The following is a 14,173-nucleotide window of genomic DNA, read 5'->3' as shown; positions in this document are numbered from 1 at the left end:
CTCTATAAATTACGAAAGTATATAGTTGGGTGAAATTAAGGAAAATAAATTAAGTTGGGTTAAAAATAATTTTTGGATCCTTATTTAAATAAATATTCAGAATATATGATTTTAAAAATAAAGGTTGAAGGGAGATTGGACTAAGCATAATTAATTAATTATGCTCTTAAGATTATTGGTTAGTTAATTTGGTTGATATAAATATTATGAAAATGGATTATAAGTATATATGTTTATATGTTGTTTGATGATGAGTAATTTTGGGAGTAAAGTATTGGAATTACTGACAATTATGGAACTGTCGGATGATTGATGTCCAACCGGGTTGATAAATTGCAGTCTATGGAGTCCCGGTTTGGACTTTGGATATTTTTCAATATAGAAATATATTTTATTGCAGGGTTGACCCTACTTATTACTAGGAGGATGTTCGTTTTATAGGGGAGACTCTGCCGAATTTTCAGTAGATAGTCCGTAAAATGAGACAAAATAAATTTTAATATTTCCCTAAACTTATATAAATTCTAAAAATAGTATTATCTCTTTTAGATACTCAACCAGTAGGAGGAGCAGCAGTACCTGAAAATTAGGACAGTCGGCTAGGAGCAATTTGTGAGTTAAGTATATGTTATGCATTTTTAATTTAGCATTTGCATTCATAATAAATTATTTCATGATATTTCAAGTAAAGTATTATTTTTACTTATAAAAGTATTTTATTGTTTATAATAATTTATACGTAATTATTTGTGGATAAATACGTGTTATGGACATGCTTCCTGGTGAGCGGCATCAGGACCTTATGCGCACAGGTACTATCGGGTTATTGGATATTGATGATACTAGTATTGTGAATGTTGTGATATATGGATAAGCTCGGTTGAGATATTCTCAGGCTATATGATATGTGGATTTTGGATTTAAGTGAGGTTGGGTACGGAATCGGTTGAGTTATTCTCGGTCCTCCAGTTAACTGGGTGTGTGGTCGGTTGAGTTATTCTCGGTCCCCCAGTTATTGGATATGAGTGAAATGGTAATTATTGGTGGATTATTAGATTGGGTATTGAGGTTTAAGGTCCAACACACGTATTAAACCACATATCTATTTATTTATAAGACAATTTTATGAAAAGCATATTGTGTGATCACTTATATTATATATTATGATTATTATTATTGTGTGTGACATAAATGTTAAATTACTCATGTATTGCAGATAATTAATTCACTATGGGAGGTTTGACTCCTTTAATTTTTCAGGTAACTAGAAGTCTGTTGCAGCCCACGATCTTTCTTCGGGCAGCACATCTATCTTATTATGTACGACTATTTAAGAATCATGTTAAAAATTTATATTCTAGACCGCAGTACCAGTTTGAGAATTATATTGTGTGCTTCATTGAAGGACTTAATAATAAATTATGTTAAGACTATTGGTAAGGTTGATTGTATATTATATTAAGGCTTGCTACGGCTTCCGGTAGCTTGAGCTTACCCGTTCCCTAGCTCCGGTCACGGTCCGTGGGATGGGTCGTGACAGAAACTTTCAACAGGGGGTTGGAAAACCTCAAAGCTATGGTGATGAGGTATCATGAGAGTTGTAAGGAGGATTATCGGGTGATAGACGAGCTAACGAGGGAGCTTAAGACATCCGTAAAGAGTCTCAAGCAAGAATGCCGAAATAGCTCCCAACCAACCATGGAGGTCCCTCCTAAAGATTCATCACCAATCTTTTCTCCTTTACACATTGAAGAGGTAAATCCAAAACTTTCAAATTCTCATATTGAAGTTGGGGATAACCATATTGCTAGGAAGAGATTGGATGTTTGTGGTGTTGTTTGTAGTGTTGAAGTGGGTTTAGATTCTCACTATGGGTTATTTGATAGTGATGTTGTGAATGAGAATGTGGATTCATGTGTGGATGAGGAGGAAGGAGTTCTTGTAGGTGAGAATATTGAGGAAACCCATGTTGCAAGGGATACTCCCCAAGTGTTTGATAAAAGACCCCTTAAGCATAACTTTACTTGTGTGTGTGAGGAAAGTGGGGGTATTACTCTTGAGGAAGGGGATAGTGACCTTGGGCTTATTAATCTCTTTGAGAAGAATGATGAAATTCCATTATGTGTGGAGATTGATGGTTATGGAGATGGGAGAGATGTTGGTGGTTCAACTATAGTCGGTTGTAACATGTCATTTGGGTCGGGTAGCTATTCAAATGAGGTAGCCGGCTTGAACTATAGGGAGAAGTGGAAGGAAACGAAAGGTCGTGGGAAAAGATGAATCATTGATGAAGATGGAAATGAATTTGAATACAACCATGAAGAAGAGGAGTTAGAAGAGGAGATTGATGGAGAGGAGAACCAATCCGAGAATGAGCTAGAAAGAAATGGGGAACGTGATTATTATGAAGGCGAATTCGAGGATGAGGTTAAAGAGAGAGAACACGCTTCTGAATATGAAATCTGTGAGGATGGTGAACTTTGTCATAGTGCATATGAGTTAGATTATGATGAAGATGGTAGAGTTTACCATGAGGAGGATGAACATCAAAGAGTTGAGTGGAACCAATATGGGGCCGCTTATGAGGAAGACGAAGATAGGGTCTACTATGATGAGAATGGGCGTCGGTGTGTTGAGTAGGATCGGCATGGGGCTCCTTATGAAGATAATGAAGGTAGACTCTATTGTGATGATGAGTTAGAGGATGTTGAACAGAACTACAATAAAGATATGTATGAGTATGATGGAGGTAGGTTCCATTATGACGATGAGTCGGGAACCGTAGAGTGGAGCCGAAGCAAAGAAGCTTATGATGATGAAGATCGGTTCCGAGACGACTATGGGTCGGGAAATGTAGAGTGGGGCTGAAACGAAGATACTTGTGAGTATGATGAAGGTCGGTTCCGAGATGACTATGAGACGGAAAATGTAGAGTGGGACCGAAATGAAGACGCTTATGATGGTGAAGAAAATCGGTTCCAAGATGAGGATGAGTCGAGAAGTGTTGAGTGAGCCAAGTTGAAGACACCTATGAAGTTGATGATGATGGCAATGAGCATAATGTGTGTTTGGTGACGAGAGTGCCAATGTTTAGTGAAGAGGAGCCTAGTCAATGTCATCGATTATTTAGAACTCAATGCTTAGTTCTTGAGAAGAAGTGTGAGATGGTGATCGACGGAGGAAGCCAAGTGAATATCATTAGTCGGTCCGCCATGAGCAAGTTTGGGTTGGTTCTTGAGCCACATCCTAGACCTTACCACCTTGGTTGGGTCAACGAGGTGGAGAAGCTTCAACTTACTCATTGGTGTAAAGTTCCTTTCACTATTGGAGCTTATTGGGATGAAGGTATGTGTGATGTTGTGGAGATGGGTGCTTGTGATGTGGTAGTTGGTAGGCCATGGAAATTTGATTGTGATGCCTCACATGCGGGAAGAAGCAACACCTACACCATATGCAAAGGCGGAATCCGATATGTCCTTACACCTTTGAAGAGTTCTCCTAGTAAGAAAATGGAGGCCACTTTGGAAGATTGTCCAACTCGGGAGTTGAGTGTGAATGGGTGCATTGGTGGAACGGTTGAGACATTAAATCATCTTGACTTGGGTTCCATGGATGAGCTAGCTAGCCAATCTCCTAGTGAAGTCAAATCCAAAGAGGAGAACGAGGTTGAGACGGGGGGTAACGAAGTTGGAAGTGAGGAAGTTCAGCCGATGTCCGAGGGTGACAAGCACATGTCTTCCAACGAACCACCTAAAGAGCTTCTTAAAGGGCTTCCACCTTTGAGAAGGCTACCACGAGACATAACATGGGATCCGGGAGATAGTGCACCTAGCTCTACATATGGTGAGTTAAGCTCTAGAGAGGAGGAGGAAGGTTGCTCTATGAAGCCTATTGATAGCACCGATATGCCTAGCACATGCCACATGCAAAAGAATCGAGTCACTCATTGGGTAAAATCTGAACTTATTCTTTTGTGCTTTGTTGAGATATATGTGTTGGAAGCTTGGTTGTGTATGTTGAGGGAGGATCATTCCTATGATGAGCCCATGAGGGGTGATCTTGTCATGAGGAATGGGAGTTTTATGTTAAGGGAGGATCTTTCCTATGATGAGCCCATGAGAGATGATCTTATTATGAGGAGTGTGAGCTTCATGTTGAGGGAGAACATTCCCTATGATGAGCCTATGAGAGATGATATTGCTGTGAGGAATGTGGACTATATCTTGAGTGAGAACCTTCCCTATGATAAGCCTATGAGAGGCAAGCTTGTTGTGAGGAATGTGAGCATTATGTTGAGGGAGAACCTTCCCTATGATGGGACCATGAGGGGTGATCTTGTTATGGGCTTTGGTGATTGTTTGTTGAAGGTGAATGGCTTCCCGTGGAATATAGAGAAGATGCAAGGAAGTCAAGACTTGGTAAATCCGGAATTCACTATTGTGTGCCTTATTGACATGTATGTGTGTGGGTATATGTTGTGCTTGTTGAGGAAGCATCAACCTTATGAGGAGTCAATGAGAAGCGATCTTGTGATGAAGAGAGTGGGGTTTATGAAGTCTTTGATGAAGGGGAATAGCCGCTCGAGAGATGTTGAGGAGATTGACGGAATTCAAGACTTGGAGAATCATGGCCAAGTTAGTAAAGTGGCAAGTCTTGAAGTTCCAGGATTGTTAACCCAAGGTGAGGGAGGAGCTACTATGTGTGTGGTTGGGTTCACTATGATGTAGGTTGACAAGTGTTGCCGGGATATTCTGTTTGATGTGGGCCATGGGCAAGGAGAGATTGAGCATGATAGCCGAGTTAGTGGAATGAATGATAGCAAAGTCCGGGCATATTCAACTAAAAGTCATGTTTGGGTTGTGAAGAGTACTCAATGGATCGCTCCAATTGGGGTTGTTGTATGGCGCCGGTACATGCCTTTTAAGGTCGGCTATGAGCAAATGGAGGTTGAATTTAGCATCCGGGTTGATGGCGTGAGGTACATTAAGGTCTAGGCATATTCGACTCAAGATCATGTTGGGGTTTTGAAGAATGTTTGTGAGATTGATTCTAATTGGGTTGATACGTGTCGTCGGGACATTCCATTCGAGGTAGGCCAAGAGCGGAAGAAGAGTGTGTTGATTCCTCAAGTTCGTGATGGGGAGATCAAGAGGATCCATGGGTGGTCCATGCAACCAAATGAGGGACGTTGGAAGATCATCCAAGCAGTTATGGGGAAGTGGTTTGACCAGCTTCGCCAAGACATACCATTCGATGTTGGTAGAGCGTCTGAGATTGGTGGAGATTGTGAGATGAGTACCACAGAAGATGAAGTTCGGGGTGAGGCACTTGTGGAGATATGGGGAAAAGCTCGTGAGGATAAGGTGAGTCCGGACATATTTGGAGTGGACTCCTTGAATTCATCTCGAACAACACCTCGGTTCGATTTGAGGGCTTGGGTTCGTTCACAACGAACACGTCTCATCAATATGTGGCAAGCAACTTGGGGTCAAGTTATTTTTTTAAGAGAGAGTGTATGATGCGGGGCATCTTTCCGTAGGATCGGGTCTGTACCAGGGAAGTCGGAGGAAGGACCAAGCACGAGCAACAAGCGAGTAAAGAGGCCAAAACAGGGCCACATTACTGCTCAACAGCTCAGGCATGCCCCGCGTACCTTATAGCACGCTCCGCGTACTTGAGTGTCTGATCTGGAGAAGAGTTCAACAGCCAAGGCACGCCCCGCGTAGAATTGGGCACGCCCCACGTAGAGTGAGTACTGATCCAGAGAGGAGCTCAGCAGCCAAGGCACGTCCCGCGTAGAATTAGGCACGCCCCGCGTATAATGAGTACTGATCCGGAGAAGAGTTCAACAGCCAAGGCACGCCCCGCGTGCCTTCGGTTTAAGGAACTTGCTCCTTACTCCAACTTGCTCCTTATTTACAATCCTGCCACTCCTTATTTACACATTTGTCAGTCCCTTATTACAACCATTCCACTCCCTATTTACCATCCATGCCACCCCTTTATAATTAACCCATTTACCCCTTATCTTTATGTTTTACTTAGTTATGTAATTTGCCCTTTATGTAATTTGGCAATTAGGGTTTTTGAGATGATATAAATACATCTCTTTCTATTGTAATCTTTAACTTTTTATCAATCAAATTAAATTCTTCTTCAAGAAGCTTGTTAAGGTTTTCACCTTCAACAATGGGGGATCTTTGATTTCCTACGGATTTAGTCCGTGAAACCCGGGATTCACTCCTTATAGTTTAGCTAGAGAAGAAATATCTTTGTAAGTTTACGATTAAAACTTTCAGATAAAACCGATCTGTATCAAATGACCATTTTTCATAAGAAAAAAAAACCATAGCTATTAATATACATGGATAATAATCATCAATCACTCTAAGAAAACAGTGAATAAAATATAATTTAGGTTTACTAATTAAAAATCAAACAAACTGCCCTAATGTGGTCCTCTCTTCCTTCCGGCGGCTGATTTCTGGTTGTGTGGTTGGTGTTTCTGCCCTTGTGGTCTTCTTTTCTTTTGCTTATTTTCTGCTCTTTTGTTATTTGCTCTTCTGTTGAAATGTGTACGCAATTGGAAAGCATGATGGATAAGATCAATTTAGTCGATCCTGAGGAGGATATTCTCGATTTAGGGGTGGAATCGGTTGGGGGAAACAATATGGTGCGACGACCGGTGCTAATTGGGAGGATCATCTCTGGCAAGCCTTTGAATCTGCAAGGAATGACCCAAGCGTTTGTGGTAGGATGGAGAGTTCGGGAATCACCTGTTTCAATGTGAGTTCGGGAATCACCTGTTTCAATGTTGAGTGGCCGTATGGACAACATCTTAGGGCTACTCCAGTAAGGTTTAGGTCGGCTAAACTAGATGCTTCCTCATGTATAGTGGTTGTTGAAAACCAGGGGGAGAAGTCCCAAGTGTGCAGGAAATTAAATTTGGGAGTGGATGGAGGTAAAGGGGCTGAGAGTAGTGGGAGTGTGGAGGAACAATCGTTGACTGCTATTGTCTTGATAAAAGGGGTGGGGGAGAGGGAGGTGGGGCAAGAGAAGGAGGTCGCTTCTGATGCAGTTCAAGTGTTGAATAAGGCATTGGCAAAAGTGGCTGTGAAAGGTAAGGAAGTTATGTTTTCTGAGTAAAGTATAGATACTGTTCCTGGAATGGTGATTAAACAGGTGGGGCCGACAAGGATTATTTCAACCCCTAAAAATAATTCGTGTAACTCTCCCGGGGGTGGGAGAAGAGCTGGTGGGTCCGGTAGTCCCATTATTGTCTCAATTAGGGCTGGGCACAGTTCGGTCCAAGTCGGGGATTCATGAATCTCCAGTATTGGATTGAAATTCGGAGATTAATAAAAGGAAATCTCCAGGATTGGATTGAAAGAATAAATCTCCAGAATTGAATTGCCCGAAATTTTCAGTCCGGTCCAGTTCGGGGATTCGGAGATTCAGTTCCGGTCCAATCCAATATAATTTTTCGGTGATTCGGATAAATATCTAATAGTTTATGTCCTAAAAATAAATTAAAAATTTAATTTACAAGATAATATAATATAAAATTTTATTATCTTACATAACTTGAAATAAATGATATTTTTTTAGGAAGTAAACAACATTCATTAAAAGTTACAGTAGACAACAAGGATAAAAAAAACCCCACAAAATCAAAGTATTAAAAGTTACGGTAGACAACAAGGTTAAAAAAGCCCACAAAATCAAAGTTACAAAATAACAAATCTATAAAAACAAACAAACAAACCTTTAATTCAAAAAAGACAACAGTTCATTAGCAAAATCTCTTTAATCATCATCCCAATTTGTAATTGAATCTTCTTAACACAACAAGTTCCTTGTTTTCCAAAGCAAAGGCAGTAAAAGCCAAACATCAACCTAAACATATAAAATATACCACATTAGTGAATCAACAAATGTTAAATTAATTAGCTTTCACTTCAATAAAATTAATCAACACACTAGCAAAAAGTAAAAGGAAAAAAATATGTTTACCAAAGTGCATTTGATTCGGTTAAAAAAACCTTAGATATCCAATTGAAATATGGATAAAAGAGATGATGCAATTTCAGGACCAGAACTAATTTCTACAAATTAAATAACATTTATATAGTTAGTATTCATAAACATTTAATTAAAATAAAACTATGAAATATAATTGCTAAGTAAATATTACCTTCCTCAATAGCTTCAAGATCTTCAACTTCTTCTTCATGCTTGAAAGCTTGAGTTGAAGTTTTCAACCAATCTTGACAACAAATCAAAACCGCAGCTGTAGCAGGAGTTAAAGAACTCCTAAATTGATCCAAAGTTCTACCACTTGTGTTAAACGTAGATTCAGAAGCCACGGTTGAGCATTGAATTGCAAAAACATCTTTTACAACTTTGGATAAAGCAGGATATCGCACAACATTAATCTTCCACCACAATAGAAGTTCAAACTCAATTACATATTTTTCAGGTGTCTCATTGACATATCCCATTCTCCCTCAATTGACATATCTTTATCAATATTCAAAAAATAATCATCAATCCCATCATCAATGTCATCATCCGCTTCATCCAAACTAGAAGAATGTGCTCCAAGATTCACATTTTCTTGCATATTTTGCACTATATACTCATCTAACAATGCAATACTAATCTTTGTGACTTGTGCCACCAACTCATTAGCATCGTTCTCACCTGTTAACTTATGTGATGTGCTGATGTCTAAAATTAAACCATGGTCCCTCCTGTTAATCATATTTTATGGATGATGGGCTGCTCTTTTTATTTAATTGTTTTGGGCCTAATATTACCATTTTTACTAAATTTAAATTATCATTTTTATTGTGTGTAAATCATATTTTATGTAAATATAATTTGTATTCTTTACGAGCTTTTACACGAGCTTGTTTATGAATTTGTTCATGAACCTCTAATCGAGTTTGCTCACGAGCTTTCGAGCCGAGCTTTGGTCTGCTCAAGCTCTGCTCGTTTACAAACCGAGCTTGAAAATCGTGCTCACGAATGGCTCGTTTACAAATCGAGTCGAGCTTTTATCGAGCCGAACGCCGAGCTGCTCATGAGCGGCTATGCTCGCTTACAGCCCTAAGACTAGATTGTATTCGGTCCTCCTTATCGTGATTCATTAACAACAAAAACATAGCTTTCATATGAAGAGACTGATTGACACATAAAAAGTCTCACATTCTTACTAATCTGTTTGCTAATTGAGCTTTGAACACTTCAATTATATATATTAAGCAGAGTAAGAGAAGCACGAGATTCTATTTTGTAAAATGTTTAAAAATTTTAATATTTAAAACTTCTAATATTTGTTACTTAATTAAATGGTTTACAAGAAGTAGAATTGGTTCAGATGGTTAATGCGATTAACAATGTTACATTTTGTTAGGTGTTCAATTCTCCATGTCTACATTTTAGGTAAATATTTTTTATTTCATTTTATAAACGAGAATTAATCGGGATAATTTTTATGACTATATAATAATGTTATACCTTATTAATAAATTATAAATTTATGTTATTGTAATTAGTTTACCGAACCTTACAAAATATATAACTATATATTATATAATATTTCTCTTTATATAAAGTTAATGTATGAAATATAAATTTATTATTGCTAAACTTTCGGTTATTTCAGTTCGGTCCAATCCAATCCAATCCAATCCAATCCAATCCGGTTATCGGTCCGGTTCTGGATAAATTTCGGTCTAGTTCGGTCCAGTTTTTTGACGGAAAGTCAACGGTCCAATCCAGTTCGGTTCTCCAAAAAAAGTCAACGGTCCGGTCCAATTCCGGATTTTTTCCCTCGGATATTCGGTCCGGTCCAATATCTCCAGGATCCGCGCCCAGCCTTAGTCTCAATTAGTGGGGATAAAATCCAAAAAGCCAGTGAGATTCCTATTTTTCACATGGGAAGTCAGGAGATTTGTAAGGCCCCTATTAAGACCAGATCTGATGAGCGGAAAAGGAGAAGATTAAAGCAGCGAGCTAGGGAGGTAAGTAATAAAGAAGGAAGCTCGGAGTCTAAGTCTAGTGAGTCTGGGGGTCGTGCGAAGAGGAAGATCGGGGAGGGTGTGATATTAGATGAGGAGATGGAGGAAGTTCAGGAAGGTGGACTGTTTAAGAAGGTATGTAATGGATCCCAAGTGGTGGCAAGTTTATGTCCAGCGGCGGTTGCTCAGCAGCCCCGCCAAGCCCAATGAAAATCTTAAGTTGGAACGTTCAGGGCTTGGGCAACCCTCGAACGGTCCATGCACTGGCTCAGTTGGTGAGTCAAAATCGTCTGAATCTAGTCTTTCTAATGGAGACTAGGTTGCATAAGAAAGAAACTGAGGGTTTGAGGAGGCAGTTTGGTGGTTATAATTTGATTGCTGTGGATGCTGTGGGTAGATCCGGAGGGCTGATTTTATTATGGGAAAAAGGGTTGGAGGTTGAGATTTTGGGATTCTCTAATCACCGTATTCACTTTGGTGTTGGGGATGGAAGTGGGAAGTTGATATGGAGAGGTAGTGGAATTTATGGTTGGCCGGAAACTGCGAATAAGTTCAAGACGTGGTGTCTTATACGGGATCTCTATGAGCGGGAGGAGCTCCCTTGGGTCTGCTTTGGGGATTTTAATGGAACACTTTTTTCCTTTGAGAAGTATGGTGGTAGAGAGTTGAACTTCTGACTTCAAAATGCATTTCGAACTTGTCTTAATGACTGTGATCTGTTTGATCTGGGGTACAAAGGGGCTGAGTTTACATGGTCAAATGGAAGACGTGGAGGGGGTGCAATTAGGGAGAGGCTGGATCGGTTCGTACGTATGATGGAGTGGGATATTATGTTTCCTGGGGCGTTTGTTACCCATTTAGCAAGATTTAGCTCTGATCATAACCCGATCATTCTGGATTCGACGGGAACGAGACACAATGGTTGTAAACCTTTTAGGTTTGAGTCGTTTTGGGCTAAGGAGGCGAGCTGCCATCCGGTCATTAAGAAGGCTTGGCAGGAAGGAAAGTGCAGAGGTCAGTGGTCTGTGAGGAGCGGGATTGATATTTGTGAGGATAGATTGAAAACTTGGAGCAAAGAGGAGGTGGGGTGTGTGGGGCGTCAGTTGAAAGATCTGTCGATAAGGCTGTCGGCTTTGCAGAATCGGCGGGTTTTGAGTAGTGGGGAAAAGAGGGAGGTTGATAAGCTGACTCGGGATATTGAAAGATTGCAGGAGAAAGATGAGGAAATGTGGAAGCAACGCTTTCGAGTCTAGTAGTTGAAAGATGGGGATAAAAACTCAAAGTTTTTCCACGGTAAAGCTAGTGCTCGCAGGAAAGTGAATTGTATTAAGAGGCTAAAAGATGAGGCAGGGAACTATTGCGATTCTGAGGATGGGATTCAGAATATTGTTATTAATTACTATAAGGAACTGTTTACTTCATCTGATCCGGAATGTTCTCGTGAGCTTATTGCGGCTATTGATGCCCGTATCTCTACTGAAGAATCTGAGGCTATTGATGAGCCGTATACAAAGGAAGAGGTGAGGGAGGCACTTGATCAGATGCATCCCCTCAAGGCTTCGGGCCCTGATGGGATGCCGGTTCTTTTCTTCTCTTCCTATTGGGATATTGTTGGGGCAGACGTAACTGAGTTGGTGCTATCTATTCTCCATGCTAAGTGTTTCCCGGATGAGCTTAATCATACTTTTGTGACACTTGTGCCTAAAGTTAATTCTCCATGTTCTATGAAAGATTTACGTCCGATTAGTTTGTGCAATGTGGTGTATAAATTGGTGTCTTAAATGGTGGCTAACCGTATGAAAATAGTGCTGAACTCTGTGATTTTTCAGACTCAATATGCTTTTGTCCCGGGCCGTATGATTCATGATAATGCCCTTGTTGCATTCAAAGTGTTTCATAGCATGAAAACTCGGTGTCAGGGTAGGAAAAAAGGGTTCTGTGCATTAAAGTTGGATATGAGTAAAGCATATGATAGGATTGAGTGGTCACTTGTAGAGATTGTGTTGAAGACAATGGGTTTTCCTGTAGCCTTTGTTGATCTTGTAATGAAATGTGTTGCCTCAACTTCTTTCTCATTCCTTATAAATGGGGTTCCCAAAGGTTCCATTAAACCAAGTCGTGGTCTCCGTCAGGGAGATCCAATTTCACCCTATTTGTTTCTTGTGTGTGCGGAAGGGTTATCAAGTTTGATTAGGAAGGCTGAGGTTGGTAGGAAGTTACATGGTTTTGAGATTGCTATGGGGGGACCAATCATCTCTCATTTATTTTTTGCGGATGATTCTCTATTATTTTTCAAAGCCTCTCAAAAAGAATGTTTTATGGTCAAACAAATTTTGGCTGAATATAAGCGGGCATCGGGGGAATGTGTGAATTTTGATAAATCTGAAATTAGGTTCAGTTCCAAGCTTGGGGAGGAAATCAAAGCGGATATCAAAGGGGTGTTGGGGGTGAAGGATGTGAATGCATTACTGATAGCGTGACGCTAGTCGTGCTTTTCTACGACAAAATGTATATTACGATGTTTGCGCTACGAATATGGATGTGGTCTTTCTAAGTGTTTTATATCTACTAGACGTCACTACTTAGGGGCAAGTGTACCCCGTCGTATCAAGTAATAATCCGGTTAAGACCGGGTATCAAATCCACGGGATTTATAGTTACAAGTATTAGACGACTCGGTTTCATATGTTATTTAAGCGGTAATTACTTTGGGTTAAGTAAGACACAACTACACACTATTCCTCACTATTGGCGACACAGATTTATGTAGCTAAAACTCTATGAAGTGAGATGAGTATGATAAGTTATAACCATGATAAATAATGACTCTAAATGTATACGGATAATAGTTTACTCTTGCAAAGACGACCAAGTGTAGTAGAACCGACCCGTGAAGCACTTAGACTACGTGATTCCTAGTCAAGGCGTGTCTAACGTGGGGGAATTAGAAACTAGGGCCCGTAAGTTCCGTGGCTTGTCAATTCCTACGGTTTCCGGTTTGTCACTTCCGGTAAGGCAACACCTATATAACTCCCTAAAGATAGCCCGAATGGCGGCGGTAATCGCGTTCTCCTACACAATAATCAATTATCAATATCAAAACAAGCAATAAACATTAACACATAAAGGGAAATAGAGATTATAAATCATAAATTATAAATATGGAAAGTGATTAGATGAAATACAACCAAGCCTAGTACATAGGAAGAGTACAAGCTAATTAGCAAGTAAAAAGGGAGAATCCGCCCTTGGAACTAGCTAACCGGACTCAAAGCCGTCTCCTAGGTCGTGGAGGTGGAACTCTCGAGCTTAGTGACGAATGGTGGAACGGAGCGTCAATGGAACGCCGGAACAACGAACAAGCTCTCGAGGGGGAGAGTTTAACTTACAAAATTTGAATCTAAATTACAAGTAAAGAAAAGAGTATATTGTAGCTCTCTAGTATGTAATTGGTGTCTAATGAAGTTCAAGAGCTTCTTATTTATAGACATCAAGCAAGGGCAAGTTTGTAATTTCATAAAGCACAAGTATGGAGCAACATTATTTGGTGCAGAAATCCCATGATACGCCCCGCGTAAATTGGTCTACGCCCCGCGTAAATGCCCATTCCGTCAGAAATCTCCTGCATGTGGACCAATTCGTTGTCTTATTGTCTCAAGCACGCCCTGCGTAAAGGATTGTACGCCCCGCGTGTTTGAGTCTCTGGAGTTTTATTGCTTGAATTGGAGCTTTTACGCCGTGCGTAGCTGAAGTACGCCCCGCGTAAAAGAGTCTCTGATCTTTTTACGTTGAAGAACTGCCTTTTACGCTCCGCGTATATGGTGGTACGCCCCGCGTAAGGAGAGTTGACTCTGGGAGACAATGCAGTCTGACTTTCAGGATTAGGCCAATCATTTCCGATATGTGTCATACGCCCCGAGTAGAGTGGCATACGCCCCGCGTATGCTGAGTTAGTTCCACATGGCTTCTGCGGATAAGGCAATCATTACCGACACTATGTTTCATGCCCCGCGTATGGAGTGGATTTTTGCTCCTTTCTCGTACCTGAAATACAAAACTTGAGAGCCGAGTTAGCTTGACGATTTTATTTCCAAAACTAATCAAAACGAGGAAAATAAACTGAAAGTACGAGATTTATTTTTATTTCT

The sequence above is a fragment of the Euphorbia lathyris genome, chromosome 1 (assembly GCF_963576675.1).
Source record: "Euphorbia lathyris chromosome 1, ddEupLath1.1, whole genome shotgun sequence".
Classification (NCBI taxonomy): Eukaryota; Viridiplantae; Streptophyta; class Magnoliopsida; order Malpighiales; family Euphorbiaceae; genus Euphorbia; species Euphorbia lathyris.
Note: the sequence above shows the minus strand (reverse complement) of the source record.